We start from the raw sequence: 19,536 nt of genomic DNA on the forward strand, positions 1-19,536 counted from the left end.
TCTTGATTACTGTAGCTCTGTAGTATAGTCTGAAGTCAGGGAGTCTGAGTCCTCCAGCTCTGTTTTTTTCCCTCAAGACTGCTTTGGCTATTCGGGGTCTTTTGTGTCTCCATACAAATTTTAAGATTTTTTGTTCTTGTTCTGTAAAAAAATGCCATTGGTAATTTGATAGGGATTGCACTGAACCTGTAGATTGCTTTGCGTAGTACAGTCATTTTCACAATATTGATTCTTCCAATCCAAGAACATGGTATATGTCTCCATCTGTTGGTATCATCTTTAATTTCTTTCATCAGTGTCTTACAGTTTTCTGCATACAGGTCTTTTGTCTCCCTAGGTAGGTTTATTCCTAGGTATTTTATTCTTTTTGTTGCAATGGTAAATGGGAGTGTTTCCTTAATTTCCCTTTCAGATTTTTCATCATTAGTGTATAGGAATGCAAGAGATTTCTATGCGTTAATTTTGTATCCTGCTACTTTACCAAATTCATTGATTAGCTCTAGTAGTTTTCTGGTGGCATCTTTAGGATTCTCTATGTAGAGTACCATGTCATCTGTAAACAGTGAGAGTTTTACTTCTTCTTTTCCAATCTGTATTCCTTTTATTTCTTTTTCTTCTCTGGTTGCCATGGCTAGGACTTCCAAAACTATGTTGAATAATAGTGGTGAGAGTGGACATCCTTGTCTTGTTCCTGATCTTAGAGGAAATGCTTTCAGTTTTTCACCATTGAGAATGATGTTTGCTGTGGTTTTGTCATATATGGCCTTTATTATGTTGAGGTAGGTTCCCTTTATGCCCACTTTCTGGAGAGTTTTTTATCATAAATGAGTGTTGAATTTTGTCAACAGCTTTTTTTGCATCTATTGAGATGATCATATGGTTTTTTCCCTTCAATTTGTTAATATGGTGTATCACATTGATTGATTTGCGTGTATTGAAGAATCATTGCATCCCTGGGATAAATCCCACTTGATCATGGTGTATGATCCTTTTAACGTGTTATTGGATTCTGTTTGCTAGTATTTTGTTGAGGATTTTTGCATCTATATTCATTAGTGATATTGGTCTGTAATTTTCTTTTTTTGTAGTATCTTTGTCTGGTTTTGGTATCAGGGTGATGGTGGCCTCATAGAATGAGTTTGGGAGTGTTCCTTCCTCTGCAATTTTTTGGAAGAGCTTGAGAAGGATGGGTGTTACTTCTTCTCTAAATGTTTGATAGAATTCACCTGTGAAGCCATCTGGTCCTGGACTTGTGTTTCTTGGAAGATTTTTAATCACAGTTTCAATTTCATTACTTGTGATTGGTCTATTCATATTTTCTATTTCTTCCTGGTTCAGTCTTGGAAGGTTATACCTTTCTAAGAATTTGTCCATTTCTTCCAGGTTGTCCATTTTATTGGCATAGAGTTGCTTGTAGTAGTCTCTTAGGATGCTTTGTATTTCTGCGGTGTCTGTTGTAACTTCTCCTTTTTCATTTCTAATTTTATTGATTTGAGTCCTCTCCCTCTTTTTTTGATGAGTCTGGCTAATGGTTTATCAATTTTGTTTATCTTCTCAAAGAACCAGCTTTTAGTTTTATTGATCTTTGCTATTATTTTCTTCATTTCTATTTCATTTATTTCTGCTCTGATCTTTATGATTTCTTTCCTTCTGCTAACTTTGGGTTTTGTTTGTTCTTCTTTCTCTAGTTCCTTCAGGTGTAAGGTTAGATTGTTTATTTGAGATTTTTCTTGTTTCTTGAGGTAGGCTCGTATAGCTATAATCCCATAGGTTTTGGATCGTCTTGTTTTCATTGTCATTTGTCTCTAGATATTTTTTGATTTCCTCTTTGATTTCTTCAGTGATCTCTTAGTTATTTAGTAACATATTGTTTAGCCTCCATGTGTTTGTGTTTTTTACATTTTTTTCCCTGTAATTCATTTCTAATCTCATAGCGTTGTGGTCAGAAAAGATGCTTGATATGATTTCAATTTTCTTAAATTTACTGAGGCTTGATTTGTGACCCAAGATATGATCTATCCTGGAGAATGTTCCGTGTGCATTTGAGAAGAAAGTGTTATCTGCTGTTTTTGGATGGAATGTTCTATAAATATCAATTAAATCTATCTGGTCTATTTTGTCATTTAAAGCAGTTTCCTTATTTATTTTCATTTTGGATGATCTGTCCATTGGTGTAAGTGAGGTGTTAAAGTCCCCCACTATTATTGTGTCACTGTTGATTTCCTCTTTTATAGCTGTTATCAGTTGCCTTATGTATTGAGGTGCTCCTATGTTGGGTGCATATATATTTATAATTGTTATATCTTCTTCTTGGATTGATCCCTTGATTATTATGTAGTGTCCTTCCTTGTCTCTTGTAACATTCTTTAAAGTCTAGTTTATCTGATATGAGTATTGTGACTCCAGCTTTCTTTTCATTTCCGTTTGCATGGAATATCTTCTTCCATCCCCTCACTTTCAGTCTGTATGTGTCCCTCGGTCTGAAGTGGGTCTCTTGTAGACAGCATATACATGGGTCTTGTTTTTGTATCCATTCAGCAAGCCTGTGTCTTTTGGTTGGAGCATTTAATCAATTCACGTTTAAGGTAATTATCGATGTGTATGTTCCTATGACCATTTCCTTAATTGTTTTGGGTTTGTTTTTGTAGGTCCTTTTCTTCTCTTGTGTTTCCCACTTAGAGAAGTTCCTTTAGCATTTGTTGTAGAGCTGGTTTGGTGGTGCTGAATTCTCTTAGCTTTTGCTTGTCTGTAAAGCTTTTGATTTCTCCATTGAATCTGAATGAGATACTTGCTGGGTAGAGTAATCTTGGTTGTAGGTTCTCCCTTTTCATCACTTTAAGTATATCATACCACTCCCTTCTGGCTTGTAGAGTTTCTGCTGAGAAATCAGCTGTTAACCTTATGGGAGTTCCCTTATATGTTATTTGTCATTTTCCCCTTGCTGCTTTCAATAATTTTTCTTTGTCTTTAATTTTTGCCAATTTGATTACTATGTGTCTCAGCGTGTTTCTCCTTGGGTTTATCCTGTATGGGACTCTCTGCGCTTCCTGGACTTGGGTGGCTATTTCCTTTCCCATGTTAGGGAAGTTTTCGACTATAATCTCTTCAAATATTTTCTCTGGTCCTTTCTCTCTCTCTTCTCCTTCTGGGACCCCTATAATGCGAATGTTGTTGCATTTAATGTTGTCCCAGAGGTCTCTTAGGCTGTCTTCATTTCTTTTCATTCTTTTTTCTTTATTCTGTTCCGCAGCAGTGAAGTCCACCATTCTGTCTTCCAGGTCACTTATCCGTTCTTCTGCCTCAGTTATTCTGCTATTGATTCCTTCTAGTGTAGTTTTCATTTCAATTATTGTATTATTCATCTCTGTTTGTTCTTTAATTCTTCTAGGTCTTTGTTAAACATTTCTTGCATCTTCTCAATCTTTGCCTCCATTCTTTTTCTGAGGTCCTGGATCATCTTCACTATCATTATTCTGAATTCTTTTTCTGGAAGGTTGCCTATCTCCACTTCATTTAGTTGTTTTTCTGGGGTTTTATCTTGTTCCTTCATCTGGTACATAGCCCTCTCCCTTTTCATCTTGTCTATCTTTCTGTGAATGTGGTTTTTGTTCCACAGGCTGCAGGATTGTAGTTCTTCTTGCTTCTGCTGTCTGCCCTCTGGTGGATCAGGATGCTTTTTAAAATCCTATTCATCCTATTCCCCCAATCTCTATCTATATATGAGAGAACTTTCTATGTTTCTGGGGTCCAGGTTTTTGAAACTAAAAGCCAAGAAATGACTGTCTTAGTTTGTTCAGGTTGTTATAACAAGATACCACAGCCTGGGTGGCTTATAACATCAGACATTTATTTCTTACAATTCTGGAGGCTGGAAGTCCAAGATCAAGGCCAGCATGGTTGCATTCTGGTGAGGACCCGCTTCCTGGTTCATAGCTGGAGCCTTCTCAATGAGTCCTCACATGGTGGAAGGAGCAGGGGATCTCTGTGGGACCCCTTTTATAAGAACCCTAATCCCATTCGGGAGGGCTCCATCTTCATGACCTAATCACTCCCAAAGGCCTCACCTCCTAATACCATCACCTTGGGGGTTAGGGTTTCAACATATGAATTTCGGGGGGAGAGAAACATCCAGACCACAGCAATGGCTCATTTTTTTTTCTGCATTTCTGCTTTGCATTCTTTCCTTGAGGCACCACAAAGCAAGGTCAAAGGAGATAACAGACATGAGAAAACGCCAGCTATGATTTGAAATTAGAGGTGAGGGTTGTACAACATTGTGAATGTACCAAATGCCATGGGATTGTACATTTCAAAAAAAAAAGTTCACTTTGTGTTATGTGGGTTACACCCCAATAACAAAGAAAAAAGGAGGCATTAGTTAATCATTCAAAAACATGATCGCACTGCATTACAGCATCATCTCAGAGCCAGGTGGAGGGTGAACTCAGCACATTTAAATCTGTGCTCGCTAATTGGAGTGAGCTCAGGCTTCTGGCAGTGGCGAACAGACTCTATGTGATTAATTCAGCAAATGTCATGGTCAAGAGGACAGGCTGTGGAGAAGACTGGGGGCCAGGGCTTGGGGTCCACTGCCTGGCTCTGCCACTTATGAGGGGTGTGACCTTGGGAAGACTTTTAATTTTAAAAAATTGTTCATTTATTATTAGTGGCCCAAGAGGAAATAGGTGACAATGATCCAATATTCTATGTTTAACTTCTAATGTCTTATGAACTTTCATCCAAGGAAATGTCAAATCCAGCCATGGAACATCCAAGAAAGAGGGTAATCAGAAGTCATAATGTCCCCAAATGTTTCCAAATGTTAGAAAAATGAATCACTGAGGGACTTCCCTGATGGTGCAGTGGTTAAGACTCCATGCTCCCAATGCAGGGGGCCCGGGTTCGATCCCTGGTCAGGGAACGAGTTCCCACATGCATGCCGCAACTAAGGAGCCCACACGCCGCAACTAAGAGCCAGCGCAACCAAATAAATAAATATTTTTTTAAAAAAAGGAAACATGAATCACCGGCCGACTTTGCAAACACTTCTGGGAGTCACAGGTACTGAAATCCTCCATGCTTTGGTGTCTTCACTGGGGACTTGGCAGTAATGATGCCACCCGTCTGGGTGAGGGTGTGGGGGGTCAAGGTTGTGTAACACCCAGGTCGGCAGATGTCAGCTTTCCTGCTGCTGTTGTGATTATTACTAGTTGTGGTTCACCTGTTGGTTCTGTGCAAGTTCAGTGATGGCGGGAAAAGTGCACCGTAGACTGGCCGATGCAGAGCGTGCCCAGCACTCGATAAACAGTGTAATGGGTAACCGAATGAATTACATTCATATTCAAAATCCCCAAATTCTATGCCCCCTGGAGTTTGAGACTGGGTCATACCCTCTTCTGCGCTCATTTTTGGGTTCCTAACCCCTCACGGTGGCCAGTAGAGGAGCCCCCCACCCCAGGAGGCTCTAAGAACATGTTTGCTGGATGAATGGCCACATCCCAGAAACTGATTCGGGCTTGCTGAAGGTAGGAGATGGTGACGAGCGTGCCTGTCATGGTCGGAAAGAAATATCTCCTGGAAGTTGAGCTTGGTGCCCTAAAGCCGGCAGTGCTCAGGGTGAATCCAGGAGACTTTGGGTCTGGTGGAATCCGGCCAGCTTTGGTCAGCAGCAGCTTGAGGGGGCAAACAAGGCTAACTTGCTCCCGTGTCAAGTCCTGTGACTTGCAGACCCAAGTCAGCCAGAGCTGGTGGGAGAGCAAGAGTCAGTCTCTGCCTTCGATCTCTGGCCGACTCATCGGAACCCTGCAGCAGGAGTCAGTCCACAGTGTGGAATCCTGCCTGATCTCGGGGCTTGGCCAAGAGGGCCAAACTGGGTAGGGTGAGCCAGGACTCCTGACTGGTGGCCCACGGGGGCAGGAGAGCTCCGAGGGGCCAGTCCGGACCAGGAGAGGCTGAGGCAAACCCGTGGCTGTGAGCATCTGTGGCCGGGAACGTCCAAGCAGATAAAGCTGGTGACCCAGCAGGACGCATGCGGGGAAGCAGCCGGGGTGGCTGACACACACGTTGTCATCTTCTATTTGTAAACCAGTCTCTACCTCCTACTCCTCCGGTTACTGCTGTAAGTCTGACTCCTGGGGCCCGCCACTTTCGGACACGACTCAGGGGCAGCCCTAACAGACGTCCTTCCCCTACAGTGAGTCCAAATGTCCATCTGTCACCCAATCAAATGACCTATTGCATGCCAGGGGCCCTGCCCAGTCATTCTGGGCAGCGCCATCTTTGTTTTCTGACCAGCAGGGCATGTTTGATCAATGATTTGAACACCTTATTGCATTTCACCCTAGTATTTCATAATAATACTCTTGTAATTCTGTAGTGCTAAATCTAGTGGTAAGAAGAGTGTGGAGGTGACCCAAATTGAGATGAAGAGAGAAAGCACTGGGTGTGGGGAAAATGGTGATCTTTTCCACAGGTGGATTCAACTGGGAACGAGAAAAATACGAAAGAATGTGTAAAATGACCAGAGTCTAACACTGAGGGGTGTCTCGACAGGGCCTTCCCCTTCAATTTTGCAGTTACGCTCACAGTTATGGTTTATTACAGTACGAAGATACCGATTAAAATCAGCAAAGGTAAAAGAATCACAGGACAGAGTCCAGGAGAGACCAGGAGCAAGCTTCCAATTGTCTTTTCCCAGTGGAATGGTACAGACAGCTCTTAATTCTCCCAGTAATGATGTGTAATGACACCTATGACATATTGTCATCCAGGGAAGCTCACCCAGGCCTTGGCTTCCAGGTTTGTTACTGGGGTCAGTCACATAAGTATGGACTGTCCATGTGGCTGACTTCAGTTATTCAGTCTCCAGCCCTTCCAGAGGTCAAACTGATACAGCAGGGCCCAAGACCCCAACCATGATTCATACTGTTAGCATAAACTATCTGGTGTGGCCCATGGTCCCCATGTAATACAAAGACACTCTTATCAGGTAAGATATTTCATGACCTTAAAGGTTATCTCCCTGGAGCTGGTCAGGACCAGTCCTTTCTTTGGAAGGTGCAGGGTTTGGGCAACTCAGGCCTTCTGAGCAGTCATTCAAGACCCAATACATGAGAAAACTGTATAATTACATGTAAAAGAATGAAACTAGAACGTTCTCTAACACCATACACAAAAATAAACTCAAAATGGATTAAAGACCTAAATGTAAGAGTGGATACTATAAAACTCTTAGAGGAAAACATAGGCAGAACACCCTTTGACATAAACCACAGCAATATCTTTTTGGATCTACCTTCTAAAGGAATGAAAAAAAGAAAAATAAACAAATGGGACCTAACGTAAAAGCTTTTTCACAGCAAAGGAAACCATAAACAAAACAAAAAGACAACCCACAGAATGGGAGAAAATATTTGCAAACTTTGTAACCGACAAGGGATTAATCTCCAAAATATACAAACAGCTCATGCAGCTCTCTGTCAAAAAAAAAAACAAAAACAAACAACCCAATCAAAAAATGGGCAGAAGATCTAAATAGACATTTCTCCAAAGAAGACATACAGATGGCCAAAAGACACATGGAAAGATGCTCAACATCACTAATCATTAGAGAAATGCAAATCAAAACTACAGTGAGGTATCACCTCACACTGGCCAGAGCAGCCATCATCAAAAAATCTACAAACAATAAATGCTGGAGAGGGTGTGGAGAAAAGGGAACCCTCCTATACTGTTGGTGGGAATGTAAATTGGTACAACCATTATGGAGAACAGTACGGAGGTTCCTTAAAAAACTAAAAATAGAATTACCATATGATCCAGCAATCCCACTCCTGGGCATATACCTGGAGAAAACCATAATTCGAAAAGATACATGCACCCCAATTTTCACTGCAGCACTATTTACAATAGCCAAGACATGGAAACAACCTAAATATCCATTGACAGATGAGTGGATAAATAAGATGTGGTACATACACACAATGGAATATTACTCAGCCACAAAAAAGAATGAAATAATGTCATTTGCAGCAACATGGATGGACCTAGAGATTATCATATTAAGTGAAGTAAGTCAGAAAGAGAAAGACAGGGACTTCCCTGGCAGTCCAGTGGTTAAGACTTCACCTTCCAATGCAGAGGGTGTGGGTTCAATCCCTGGTCAGGGAGCTAAGATCCCACATGCCTCAGGGGCCAAAAAACCAAAATATAAAACAGAAGCAATATTGTAACAAATTCAATAAAGACTTTTAAAACATGGTCCACATCAAAGAAAAAACTTAAAAAAAAAGAGAAAGACTATATCATATGATATCACTTATATGTGGAATCTAAAAAAATGATACAAGTGAAGTTATTTACAAAACAGAAAGAGGGTCATAGACATAGAAAACAAACTTCAGGTTACCAAAGGAGAAAGGTGGAGGGTGAGGGATACATTAGGAGTTTGGGATTAACAGATACACACTAGTAAATATAAAATAGATAATCAACAAGGACCTATAGGTGTTAATCAACTATACTCCAATATAAAACAAACATTAAAAAAACACAAGACCTAGCACAAACACGACCTCCTCAGAGAAGCTTCTGCTGAGCAGCCATCCTGAACTACCCTCTTCACTTCCTATCGTTCTGTCTAGGTTTTTTGTCATCATTGCTCTTGGCCATACTTTTTTCTTGTTTGTGTATCGTCTACCTTCTCCTCTAGAATACAAATTCTTTGAGGGTGGAGACTTTGTTGCTCGAGCTGTATCTGAAATGCCAAGCACAGAGAACGGCAAAGAACAGGCAGGTAATAAACACTTTGATGAATGAAGAAATCTGGACCACCCTGGGCTGATTTCTAAGATCTTTTCTAGCTTTAAACAACCATTAATCAAGTAACTGTATTCCTATTTTTTAAACTAGACTTCGAGTTCTTGTAGAGAAAGACTTTCTTGTGATTTTTCTACCTGAAAGTTCTGAAGGCTGGTAGACAAGAGCAGGTGCTGAGAAATGCTGGTTGAATGTGTGACTCTTCTTTCCTTGAATGTCCCACAGCCTCATGCTCTCCCGAGGTTTCCCCTTCCTCGCCTTCCTCTCTCTTCCCCCGTTTCACTAATATGACGTGTGAATCGGGCTGCTGACCTCACCTGTGGGTTCTCCCTACTTGGGCCTCTTTGGTAATGAGCTGGCACTTCCTGAGATGACAAGCGTGTCTCTTCCTTAAGAGCTGTGGCTCTCTGACAACTTCACTCCAGCAGGAGGTTCAGAAGATGCCCAGTGGAAGCCAATCTTATTTGAACCCTCTTTTCTTCTTTTTGCCACAGCAGGCTTGGATGGCACGTGTATTAGTGCCCTAGGGCTGCCCTAGCAAATTACCAGAAGCTGGTGGCTTAAGGCAACAGACATTTATTCTCTCACAGTTCTGGAGGCCACAAGTTGGAAGTCAAGCTGTCAGCAGGACCACCTTCCCCAGGAAGGTTTAGGGGAAAATCCTTCCCTGCCTCTTCCAGCTTCTGGAGGCCCCTGGTATTCCTTGGCTTGTGGCTGCATCACTCCAATCTCTGCCCCCATCTTCCCTGCATCTCTCTGTGTCTCAAACCTACGTCTTCTTTCTCTTCTAAGGACACCAGTCTTCAGATATGGGACCCACCCACAATCCAGGATAATCTCATCTCAAGATCCTTCACTTCATCACATCCGCAAAGACTCTATTCCCAAATAAGGTCACGTTCACAGGTACTAGGACTTAGGACTTGGACGTATGTTAATGGGGGATGCAATTCAACCCACAGTAACACTCACGTTGCCTACAACAAGGAAAGCACCTGAAGAGTCCTCTTTCAGGGTCTGGCTGGCAGCTGGGTCGTGCAGGCTGGGATCGTGGGGCTGCACAGATGCCAAACTTCCACGTAGGATTATGCCCACGACTTTGGTCAGCTAATGGGGTCTTCTTCCCCACCTTGATTGTCCTGTTTATACACTTACATACATCTTTGCAGAAAAACCTCTGAAAATTAGCTGGAAATTAGGTGGTTGGAGATCCCAGGAGCTGGTAGGCTATGTTGGGTGGAAGGGTGGGGAGGTTGGGGTGCATCCAGCGCCAGGAAGAAGGTATCAGGGCCCCCTGTGCAGGAGGCGTGCACTCAGCCCCTGGAGGTGACTATGAGCATCTCACCGGGAGATCCAGGATTTCTGTCATCCGCACCATGGAACACTGTCTGGTAGAAGAAAGGGATGGTGGTGGACATGTATCCAGGAGTGAGAGGAAGTCTGGGGGACAGATGATTGATGAAGAGATGTTTGTCAATTCCTTCCTTTAGCTGAAGCTAAAACTGTTACAAAGCCAGAGGTTCCTTCCCTTCCTCACCTCCTCCTAGGTCATGGTGATCTTCATGTTTGTATCTCAGCGGCTGACTGATTCTTGATTCTTCATGATACACCGTTCATTAAGGAAGGCCTAATTTGGTTACCTAGGGATGGCCTCTATTCTGTTACTGAAATTTAGCCCCCCTTGCATTTCATTTGGAATTCAGAAGGCCAGATAAGCTATACACCCCCTGGTCCTGCCTGTTTTGGTTTAAATTTACCGTCAGATACAGCAATAGAGGATGCAGCCTGCGGATCCCTGCTCTCAGCCCCAAGGTTCTGCATCAAAGTTCTCAAAATTCATTATCAAAAGTCAAATTCAAGCATCACCTCTCCAAATTCAAGGGCAGTGACCCTGAGCAAGCCAAGCCTGTCATCTGTTTTTACAAGGCTTTATCTAAACCTCAGACTCGGCAGAACATTTTTCAGATTATAAATCTAAAATATGCTTCATATGAAAATACATTTGTTACATCAAAATATTATACATATTTATAATTATTTTCCTATCTCCAGGAAATCGCTCCCATTTCCCTCAGAGCTCACAAATGTTCAGTTATTTCTTAGGATTACACAAATGCATCTCCAATTTTGTGCCCCCTCCCTCCCTTTTTCTCATATATTGTCTCTTATTCATGTTGGTTCTCCTCTTGAATCTTCCACACCCACATGGGCTTCATCTCTCTGCCTCTAGCCATTATGCTCTGAGCATTGTTCTTTTTCCTTCCCTTCCCCATTTCCCTTTGGGAAAGGCTCCGAAAACTGTTTTTCAAGGCATGACTTGACTACTTTCTCTTTCTTGTAATTTTCACTAACTGGCTCCAAAACCCATTTATTGCAAGGCTTTCATGGACCAGACTTGGTGATTCCCAAAGAGATACTAAGACCATTTAGAATGAAAGATGCATGCAATAAGATGATGGGAAAAGAAAAATAAATCAAAACCATAAAAAGGAACAAATCTGCTCTTTCTAGGACTAAGTTACTGTGATTAAATTTTACCTTGGGCTCTGGGATTCCCGTTGGTCTGGGCATTGAGGGAAAGAGGGCTGCCTACGTTACACTGTTTAATAGGGAAGAATGCTGGTCCATTTGTTAGTAAAGATCTTTTCTGGTTTTAAACTACAAAAGGAATTTTTCCAGTGGGTGTCATGCAAGGGACACTGACATAACGGACAAGGCAGAGATTATCTTGACCTAGAAGGCTCCTGCCCCTCCAAACAGGAACCTGGGCACCCCCTCCTCAGGATGCTCCTGTGTGACTTAGCTACAGAATGCCCCCCATGGGACTGAACAGGTTGACCCCCTGAGCAGAGGTGAGAGAACGGACCATTTCCTTGCTGGAAAGCACCCGCCCAGGTCCCACTCAGGTGCTGCTGTTGATACAGGTTCTGCTGTGGTATTAATATGCTGCTTGGGTCGGATTCCCAGCCAACTGGTTCTTTTTAAAATAATTAATTAGGTTTTGGCTGCGATGGGTCTTCGCTGCTGCACACAGGCTTTCTCTAGTTGTGGCGAGCGGTGGTTACTCTCCGTTGTGGTGCGTGGGCTTCTCACGGCGGTGGCTTCTCTTGTTGCAGAGCATGGGCTCTAGGCGCGCGGGCTTCAGTAGTTGCAGCTCACAGGCTCAACTGTGGTTCGTGGGCTCTAGAGTACGGGCTCAGTAGTTGTGGCGCACGGGCTTAGTTGCTCCGCGGCATGTGAGATCTTCCCGGACCAGGGCTCAGACCCGTGTCCCCTGCATTGGCAGGCGGATTCTTAACCACTGCGCCAACTGGGAAGCCCCCCAATTGCTTTTTTTTTGTGCGGTATGCGGGCCTCTCACTGCTGTGGCCTCTCCTGCTGCGGAGCACAGGCTCTGGACGCGCAGGCTCAGCGGCCATGGCTCACGGGCCCAGCCGCTCCGCAGCATGTGGGATCCTCCTGGACCAGGGCTCAAACCCGTGTCCCCTGCATCAGCAGGCGGACTCCCAACCACTGCGCCACCAGGGAAGCCCCCCCGCCGATTGCTTCTTGAAGCCACTCCAGGTCCCTGATGATCAAACGAGTTCATTAACTTTACCCAGAAAACTGGCTGCAGGTGGGTTTTCCCATGCACATTGTCCTGCTTTGTGTCACAGGATCTTGTAACTCTGGCTTCCACTGCTTGGACCCCAAATCACTACTTGGCCCAAAGGAAGTTATCAAAAATGATGGTGATGGTGGTGATGATGATGGTGGTGGTGGTGACGACAATATCAGATAACCTCACCTTTTTTGAGAGCGTAAATCGTGAGTCACTGGGCTAAGTGTTGGTCATGTGTCTTCTCATTTAATTTTGACAACAGTCTCATGAAGCACGTGTTGTTATTATTTTGATCTTCATGGCCCAGGAGATCAGAGGCCTAAGATATGGCTGAGCTGGACAGTGACTGTATTGGCGTCCCAGGGCTGCCGTAACAAAACACCACAAACTGGGTGGGTTGAAACGACACACACCTACTCTTCCATGCGAGGACTGCCATAACCAGTCTTGCCTAAGGTCAGAGTACCAGCAAGGGCAGAGCCCTCCAGACCTGGGGCCTTAACCGTTCAGCTGTGCTGTTTCCAAACAACCTCATTAGTCCCCCTGCTGGGGTGGGTCACCCAAAGGGCAGGGGGGGCTTTGAGGTTAATGTTGGCACCGCGAGTGTCCCCTCAGGGCCCAGCACGCTGCTGAGCACATTGCAGGCCCTCTGTGAGGACAGCTCCTGGCTGTTCATGAACCACCTGATGGATGCCCGCAGGCACCGCTCAGCCTTACGCCATGTGGGGATTTCCCAGCACCCCCCATCAGGAGTTTCATCTGAACCTCAAACACTTCTGGGAGGTCAGCAGGGGGTTCTTGTCCGGGCTTCTGTTTGGATCCACAAAGACTTCCTGGGCACCTCTCTGGGTCAGGCACGAGACACTTCCAGTTTGGTGGGGAAACGTCAGACCCATGAGCAGACTGATTCAATATGGCGGGAGGTTGGCCCCGGTGCTTTAGGAGCAAGAGACGGAGTGCTTAATCCCAAAGGGGTTTGGGAGGAGGTGACACACCTGATCGGGGATTTAAAATTTTATTAAAAAAAATCAAATTCATATATGTACATGCTTGAAGAAGTGGAACAGTCCTCCATGGTTTACAACAAAATTCGTGGCGCCTTGCTCTCCCTGACCCCACTCTAGTTTTTCCCTCCAGTGTCCATTTTCAACCCATTTAGAAGTTTCTTCTGGTGTTTATAACCATGTTATTAAATGACACACGTATCCTACTGTTTCCTGATGAGAGTTCAGGTTTCTGACATCCTCTTCGCCTCACACCCACTTCCGGCCTTCCCAAAACATGGAAAGGAAGGATTCCCATTTGGTGTCTGCATCATCATGACCTAAGTTCTCATCATTCACGCTGGAGCCACGCACACTTCTATGCTTCCATTTCTGTCCTTGACATTTTTTCATTTTCTCTGGATTCAGTAGTTCCTTTTGTAATCTGATGAGTTCTCTCTGTTCCATCATCTGTTTTCCACCAGCACCCTGGACCTGGGCACCTTTTTCTTTTTCTTCCCAGCTTTACTGAAATATAATTTACAAATAATATTGTGTAGCTTTAAGGTATACAATGTGATGATGTAACACACGTATGTACTGTGAAATGTTTACCTTGGTAAGATTAGTTAACATGTGCTTCACCTCCCATCTTGCAGCTTTCTGAGGGATGATTTTGGATAGGGATATAATTTTTTAAGCTGTGTACACTAGAGTCAGGCTTTCCTGTTGGTAGCACGAGCTCCGGGTAGCCTTTTTTTTTCCTTCCTCCTGGATTGATTGGAAATTTCAGTTTCTAAGGCAGCCCGAGGATTCACCATCCGGTAGTTTGCATGCACTTGGATTCTCTTAAGAACTGCTAATGCCTGCAGTTTTTTCCACGATCTACTCCACCACTTGTACCTGTGACATCTTTTGGGATTTGAGAGGTGGAACAAGAGCTTTCTGTTTTGCATCTGTGCCATCAAAGGAGGCACCTAGTACGTCAGAGCACGAATGAGTGTAACTGAGGCAAAGTGGTGGTTGTCTATCGACTTCAGATGTTTAACCACTAAATAAATTGTGTTTTCCTTTTTTAAAAAACAAGGCAGAATCATTTATACGAGACCACTAGAAAGGAGATGATCTGACAAAATTATTAAACATTTAACTGAACGGAATGTACTGGGTGACACTGAATTTGGGCTGAGCCTTTGTGGTTCACGATGTCTCCTCCAGGGCCTGGCCCCTGAGCTGAAGGTCATGAGCTGCATCCAGATGACCTTGCGAGCAGGCTGCTCTCTGCCTCGGATTTCCTTTCCTGCAGATGTGGAGCTTGTATCTCAGATCCTGATTCTCCTGACGGAGGTCTTCACTGTCTCCCTACTGCCTAAGAACTTCCTGAACTCTTTTCCCTCTGAAGAAGCAATAATTTCCTCTCCACCTTTTCCAGATGAACTCCTTAGTGGATGCACACCAAGACCCACATTTCTGGGACTCTCTTTTATAAAGTTAAAGCATCCAATATCACAGCAGAAACTCAGCGACAAGGTCTTTTGTTTTTTAAGTTACAAGAGTGAAAACTCAGGGTAAGTGTTTTCATCTGCACTGTCCTTTGCTGAGCTGTGGCATCTCCCCACTTTTTCGGTGTTGAGCTAGAAAATTAGAAGGGAAGTCCACTCTGTCACTCCCTCACTTTCTCACTCACCACATACCCCTTAGACTTCTTTACATTTGCTAGACCAAAAGAGGTCACTGGTACTTTAACTTCCTAATTCTGCTAGAATTCAAGAGAGGGCTCATGAGATAAATGAAAAGGCTGCTTAACTAGGAGATCAAAGTGTGTGCGGGCCACTCTAATTTCCCCTCACCTGTCCATGGAGGATTAACTCAGAAGATTATGAGATTTTAGAGATAACATGAGCACAAGCAAAAGCCCTCCAGAAAGACAAGGAGCTACTTAGTATTCATTGCCAAGGGTGAGTGTTCAGTATCTACAATACTCAAAGAAAATTCAAGAGTGATTTTAAATTCTGTTTCAAACATCTCCTCTATTTTCTCTCCTTTCCTCTAAGACATCTCTGAATAAGAGCTTCCCTCCAACTGCCAGGGAAAAATAGTAAGCCTGATCTCACGGGAGTCAAGTCATTTTTGCCCCTAGTAGAGGTAGGGTTCAGGATGTTTAGATTAGTCAAATTTTATTTTCTTTCTCTTTGCAGAGTTTTTGGGATTTTTGACAAAAAATGTTTTAAAAAGTATAGAAAAATGGACGTAGAGATTATCATACTAAGTGAAGTAAGTCAGAAGGAGAAAGACAAATACCCTATGATATCACTTATATATGGAATCTAAAATATGGCACAAATGAACTTATCTATGAAACAGAAACAGACTCAGACATAGAGAACAGACTTGTGGTTGTCAAGAGGGAGGGGGGGAGGGATGGACTGGGAAATTGGCGTTAGTAGATGCAAAACTATAATACACAGGATGGATAAACAACAAGGTCCTACTGTACAGCACAGGGAACTATATCCAATGTCCTGTGATAAACCATAATGGAAAAGAATATGAAAAATAATATATATATGTATAACTGAATCACTTTGCTGTACACCAGAAATTAACACAACAATGTAAATCAACTACAGGTCAATAAAATAAATTTTTAAAAATGTATGGGAACATGTGGGGGGGTCAGTATTCTGGAAGCTTCCATTGCACAGACTTGTTATGATGTGGTCCCCCTTTGTGGTGTGGAGGACAATCTCAGTCCAGAGCTTCTCGAGATGAAGCCATCTATCATAAAGCTTTGGAGGCTTGTTCTACCAGGGATCCCAGATGTCAGCAGGTATCCAGATCCACAGCCTGAATCAGGTCTGGAGAGCTGCAGGTCATCACTTTTCTCCAGACTTTGAGGCCCAGGGACCCCTGGCATCACTTTCTGTCCAGTGTCTCACTATTCTCCTTTTCTCCATTTTCCTTCCTTAGGGCACCTTTAACTGCATAAAATGCATTATTCCAGAACATTCTAATATGTGCTCATAAATGCCTGCCATTACCCCTTTCCCACATGATTCATTTCTAATTAAAAGCAAAAGTCCTCCTACAGTAATCACAGCAGTATGGTAATGGTGCAAAAACAGAAATATAGATCAATGGAACAGGACAGAAAGCCCAGAAATAAACCCGTGCACCTATGGTCAACTAATCTATGACAAAAGAAGCAAGAATATACAACGGAGAAAAGACAGACTCTTCAATAAGTGGTGCTGGGAAAACTGGACAGCTATATGTAAAAGAATGAAATTAGAACATTCTCTTAACACCGTACACAAAAGTAAACTCAATATAGATCAAAGACCTAAATGTAAGGCCGGACACTATAAAACTCTTAGAGGAAAACATAGGCAGAACACTCTATGACATAAATCTCAGCAAGATCCTTCTTGACCCACCTCCTAGAGAAATGGAAATAAAGACAAAAATAAACAAATGGGGCCTAATGAAACTTAAAAGCTTTTGCACAGCAAAGGAAACCATAAACAAAATGAAAAGATAACCCACAGAATGGGAGAAAATATTTGCAAACAAAGTGACCAACAAGGGATTAAACTCCAAAATGTACAAATAGCTCATGCAGCTCTAGGTCAAAAAACCAATCAACCCAATCAAAAAATGGGCAGAAGATCTAAATAGACATTTCTCCAAAGAAGACATAGAGACGGCCAAAAAGCACATGAAAAGATGCTCAACATCACTAATTATTAGAGAAATGCAAATCAAAACTACAATGAGGTATCATCTCACATCATCCAAAAGTCTACAAACAATAAATGCTGGAGAGGGTGTGGAGAAAAGGGAACCCTCCCTGTTGGTGGGAATGTAAATTGGTACAACCATTATGGAGAACAGTACGGAGGTTCCTTAAAAAACTAAATATAGGGACTCCCTGGTGGCGCAGTAGTTAAGAATCCGCCTGCCAATGCAGGGGACATGGGTTCGAGCCCTGGTACAGGAAGATCCTACATGCTGTGGAGCAACTAAGCCCGTGCACCACAACTACTGAGCCTGCACTCTAGAGCCCGTGAGCCACAACTACTGAGCCCGCGTGCTGCCAACTACTGAAGCCCGCGCGCCTACAGCCCATGCTCTGCAACAAAAGCCACCACAATGAGAAGCCTGCACACTGCAACTAAGAGTAGCCCCCGCTCACTGGAACTAGAGAAAGCCCACGCGCAGCCAGGAAGACCCAACGCAGCCAAAAATAATTTAAAAAAACAAAAAAGTAAAGAGTTTAAAAAAGACAAAATAAAACCCCCTAAAAATAGAGCTACCATATGATCTAGCAATCCTACTCCTGGGCATATATCCAGACAAAATTATAATTCAAAAAGATACATACACCCCTATGTTCATAGCAGCACTATTCACAATAGCCAAGACATGGAAGCAACCTAAATGCCCATCAACAGAGGAATGGATAAAGAAGATGTGGTATATATATATACAATGGAAAATTACGCAGCCATAAAAACGAACGAGATAAACGAATGAAATAATGACATTTGCAGCAATATGGATGGACCTAGAGATTATCATACTAAGTGAAGGAAGTCAGACAAAGAAAGACAAATACCATGATATCATTCATATGTGGAATCTAATTTTAAAAAATGACACAAATGAACGTATTTACAAAACAGAAAGAGACTCACAGAGTTTGAAAACAAACTTATGGTTACCAAAGGGGAAATGTTGGGGAGAGGGATAAATTAGAAGTTTGGGATTAACATACACACACTACTATATATAAAACAGATAACCAACAAGGACCTACTGTATAACACAGGGAACGCTACTCAATATTCTCTAATAACCTGTATGGGTAAAGAATCTGAAAAAGAATGAATATATATGTATGTGTAACTGAATCACTTTGCTGTACACCTAAAACTAACACAACAGTGTAAATCAAATATACTCTAATAAAATTTAAAAAAAAAAGGAAAAGTCCTTCATTTAAAGTTTGGATTTAAGATGTCCTTTCTAAAGAGGGCCTTGGGGGTTTAGGTAAACAGAAGGGGAAACCATTTCTGCTCAGCTTTTGTAACTTTCTCTGCAAGTGTGGAGTTTGCTTCTTTCAATTTTAAGTGAAGGCTTTTCAATAGAAGTATAAACAATTATTGCTTTATCGATGCTGTTCCTCTGACTTTGAACAGATGTGGGATATTTCTAACCCGGAGTGTTTCCGGGGGGCTGATGGCCTTGATGATTTTGTAGAGTGACCTCAGCTGATTGCAGGGGCTGCTCCCTTTTGGAGCTGCTGCAGGTCTGGTGAGCTCAGGGGAGAGGTGTGATGTGGTGCCTGTTCCCTAAACGCCAGTGGGAGAAGGTTTTACTTCCCTTCACCTTTGCATCTTGCTCAGTGGACAAAGCTGGGAAACTGGGTATGTTTAAACAGAACTGAGAATAAAAACGTTTCTTTATCTATCCACATCCAGTGAAGTAGACAAGCTTGCTCTCAAAAAAAAAAAGATCTGATGTATAGCTTATTTCTGTGACATAAATACTCTCATCACTATCAATTTCAAGCTACCAGTGGTTTGGCAACCAGCTCACAAAATTCCTGAATATTTAGCAATTGGTTCTAGAGAACAGGGATGATATATTTACAACATACCACTGTGTCTCTCTTGATCTCTCCATTTATATCTATCACCTGTCTATCTATCTATCATTTACTTATCATTCATCTATACCTATCATTCATTCATCTATATCTATCTTCATTCTATCTACCTATTTATCTATCATCTATCTGCATCTACCTATCTATTTTCATCATCTGTGGATCTATCTAGAAAGATAGAAATGTCTCAGGAACCCCAGGTACCCCAGCCCCTAGCTGTTTGAGTCTTTCCAACCCAGACATATGAAGAGAACATTTCTTTCTTTCTTTTTCTTTCTTTCCTTCCTTCCTTCCTTCCTTCTTTTCTTTCTTTCTTTCTTTCTAGCTGTGTTGGGTCTTCGTTGCTACAGGCGGGCTTTCTCTAGTTGTGGCGAGCGGGGGCTATTCTTCGTTGCGGTGCGTGGCATTTTCATTGCGGTGGCTTCTCTTGTTGTGGAGCACGGGCTCTGGAGCACAGGCTCAGT

The sequence above is a fragment of the Mesoplodon mirus genome (assembly GCF_964341445.2).
Source record: "Mesoplodon mirus genome assembly, chromosome: 15".
Classification (NCBI taxonomy): domain Eukaryota; kingdom Metazoa; phylum Chordata; class Mammalia; order Artiodactyla; family Ziphiidae; genus Mesoplodon; species Mesoplodon mirus.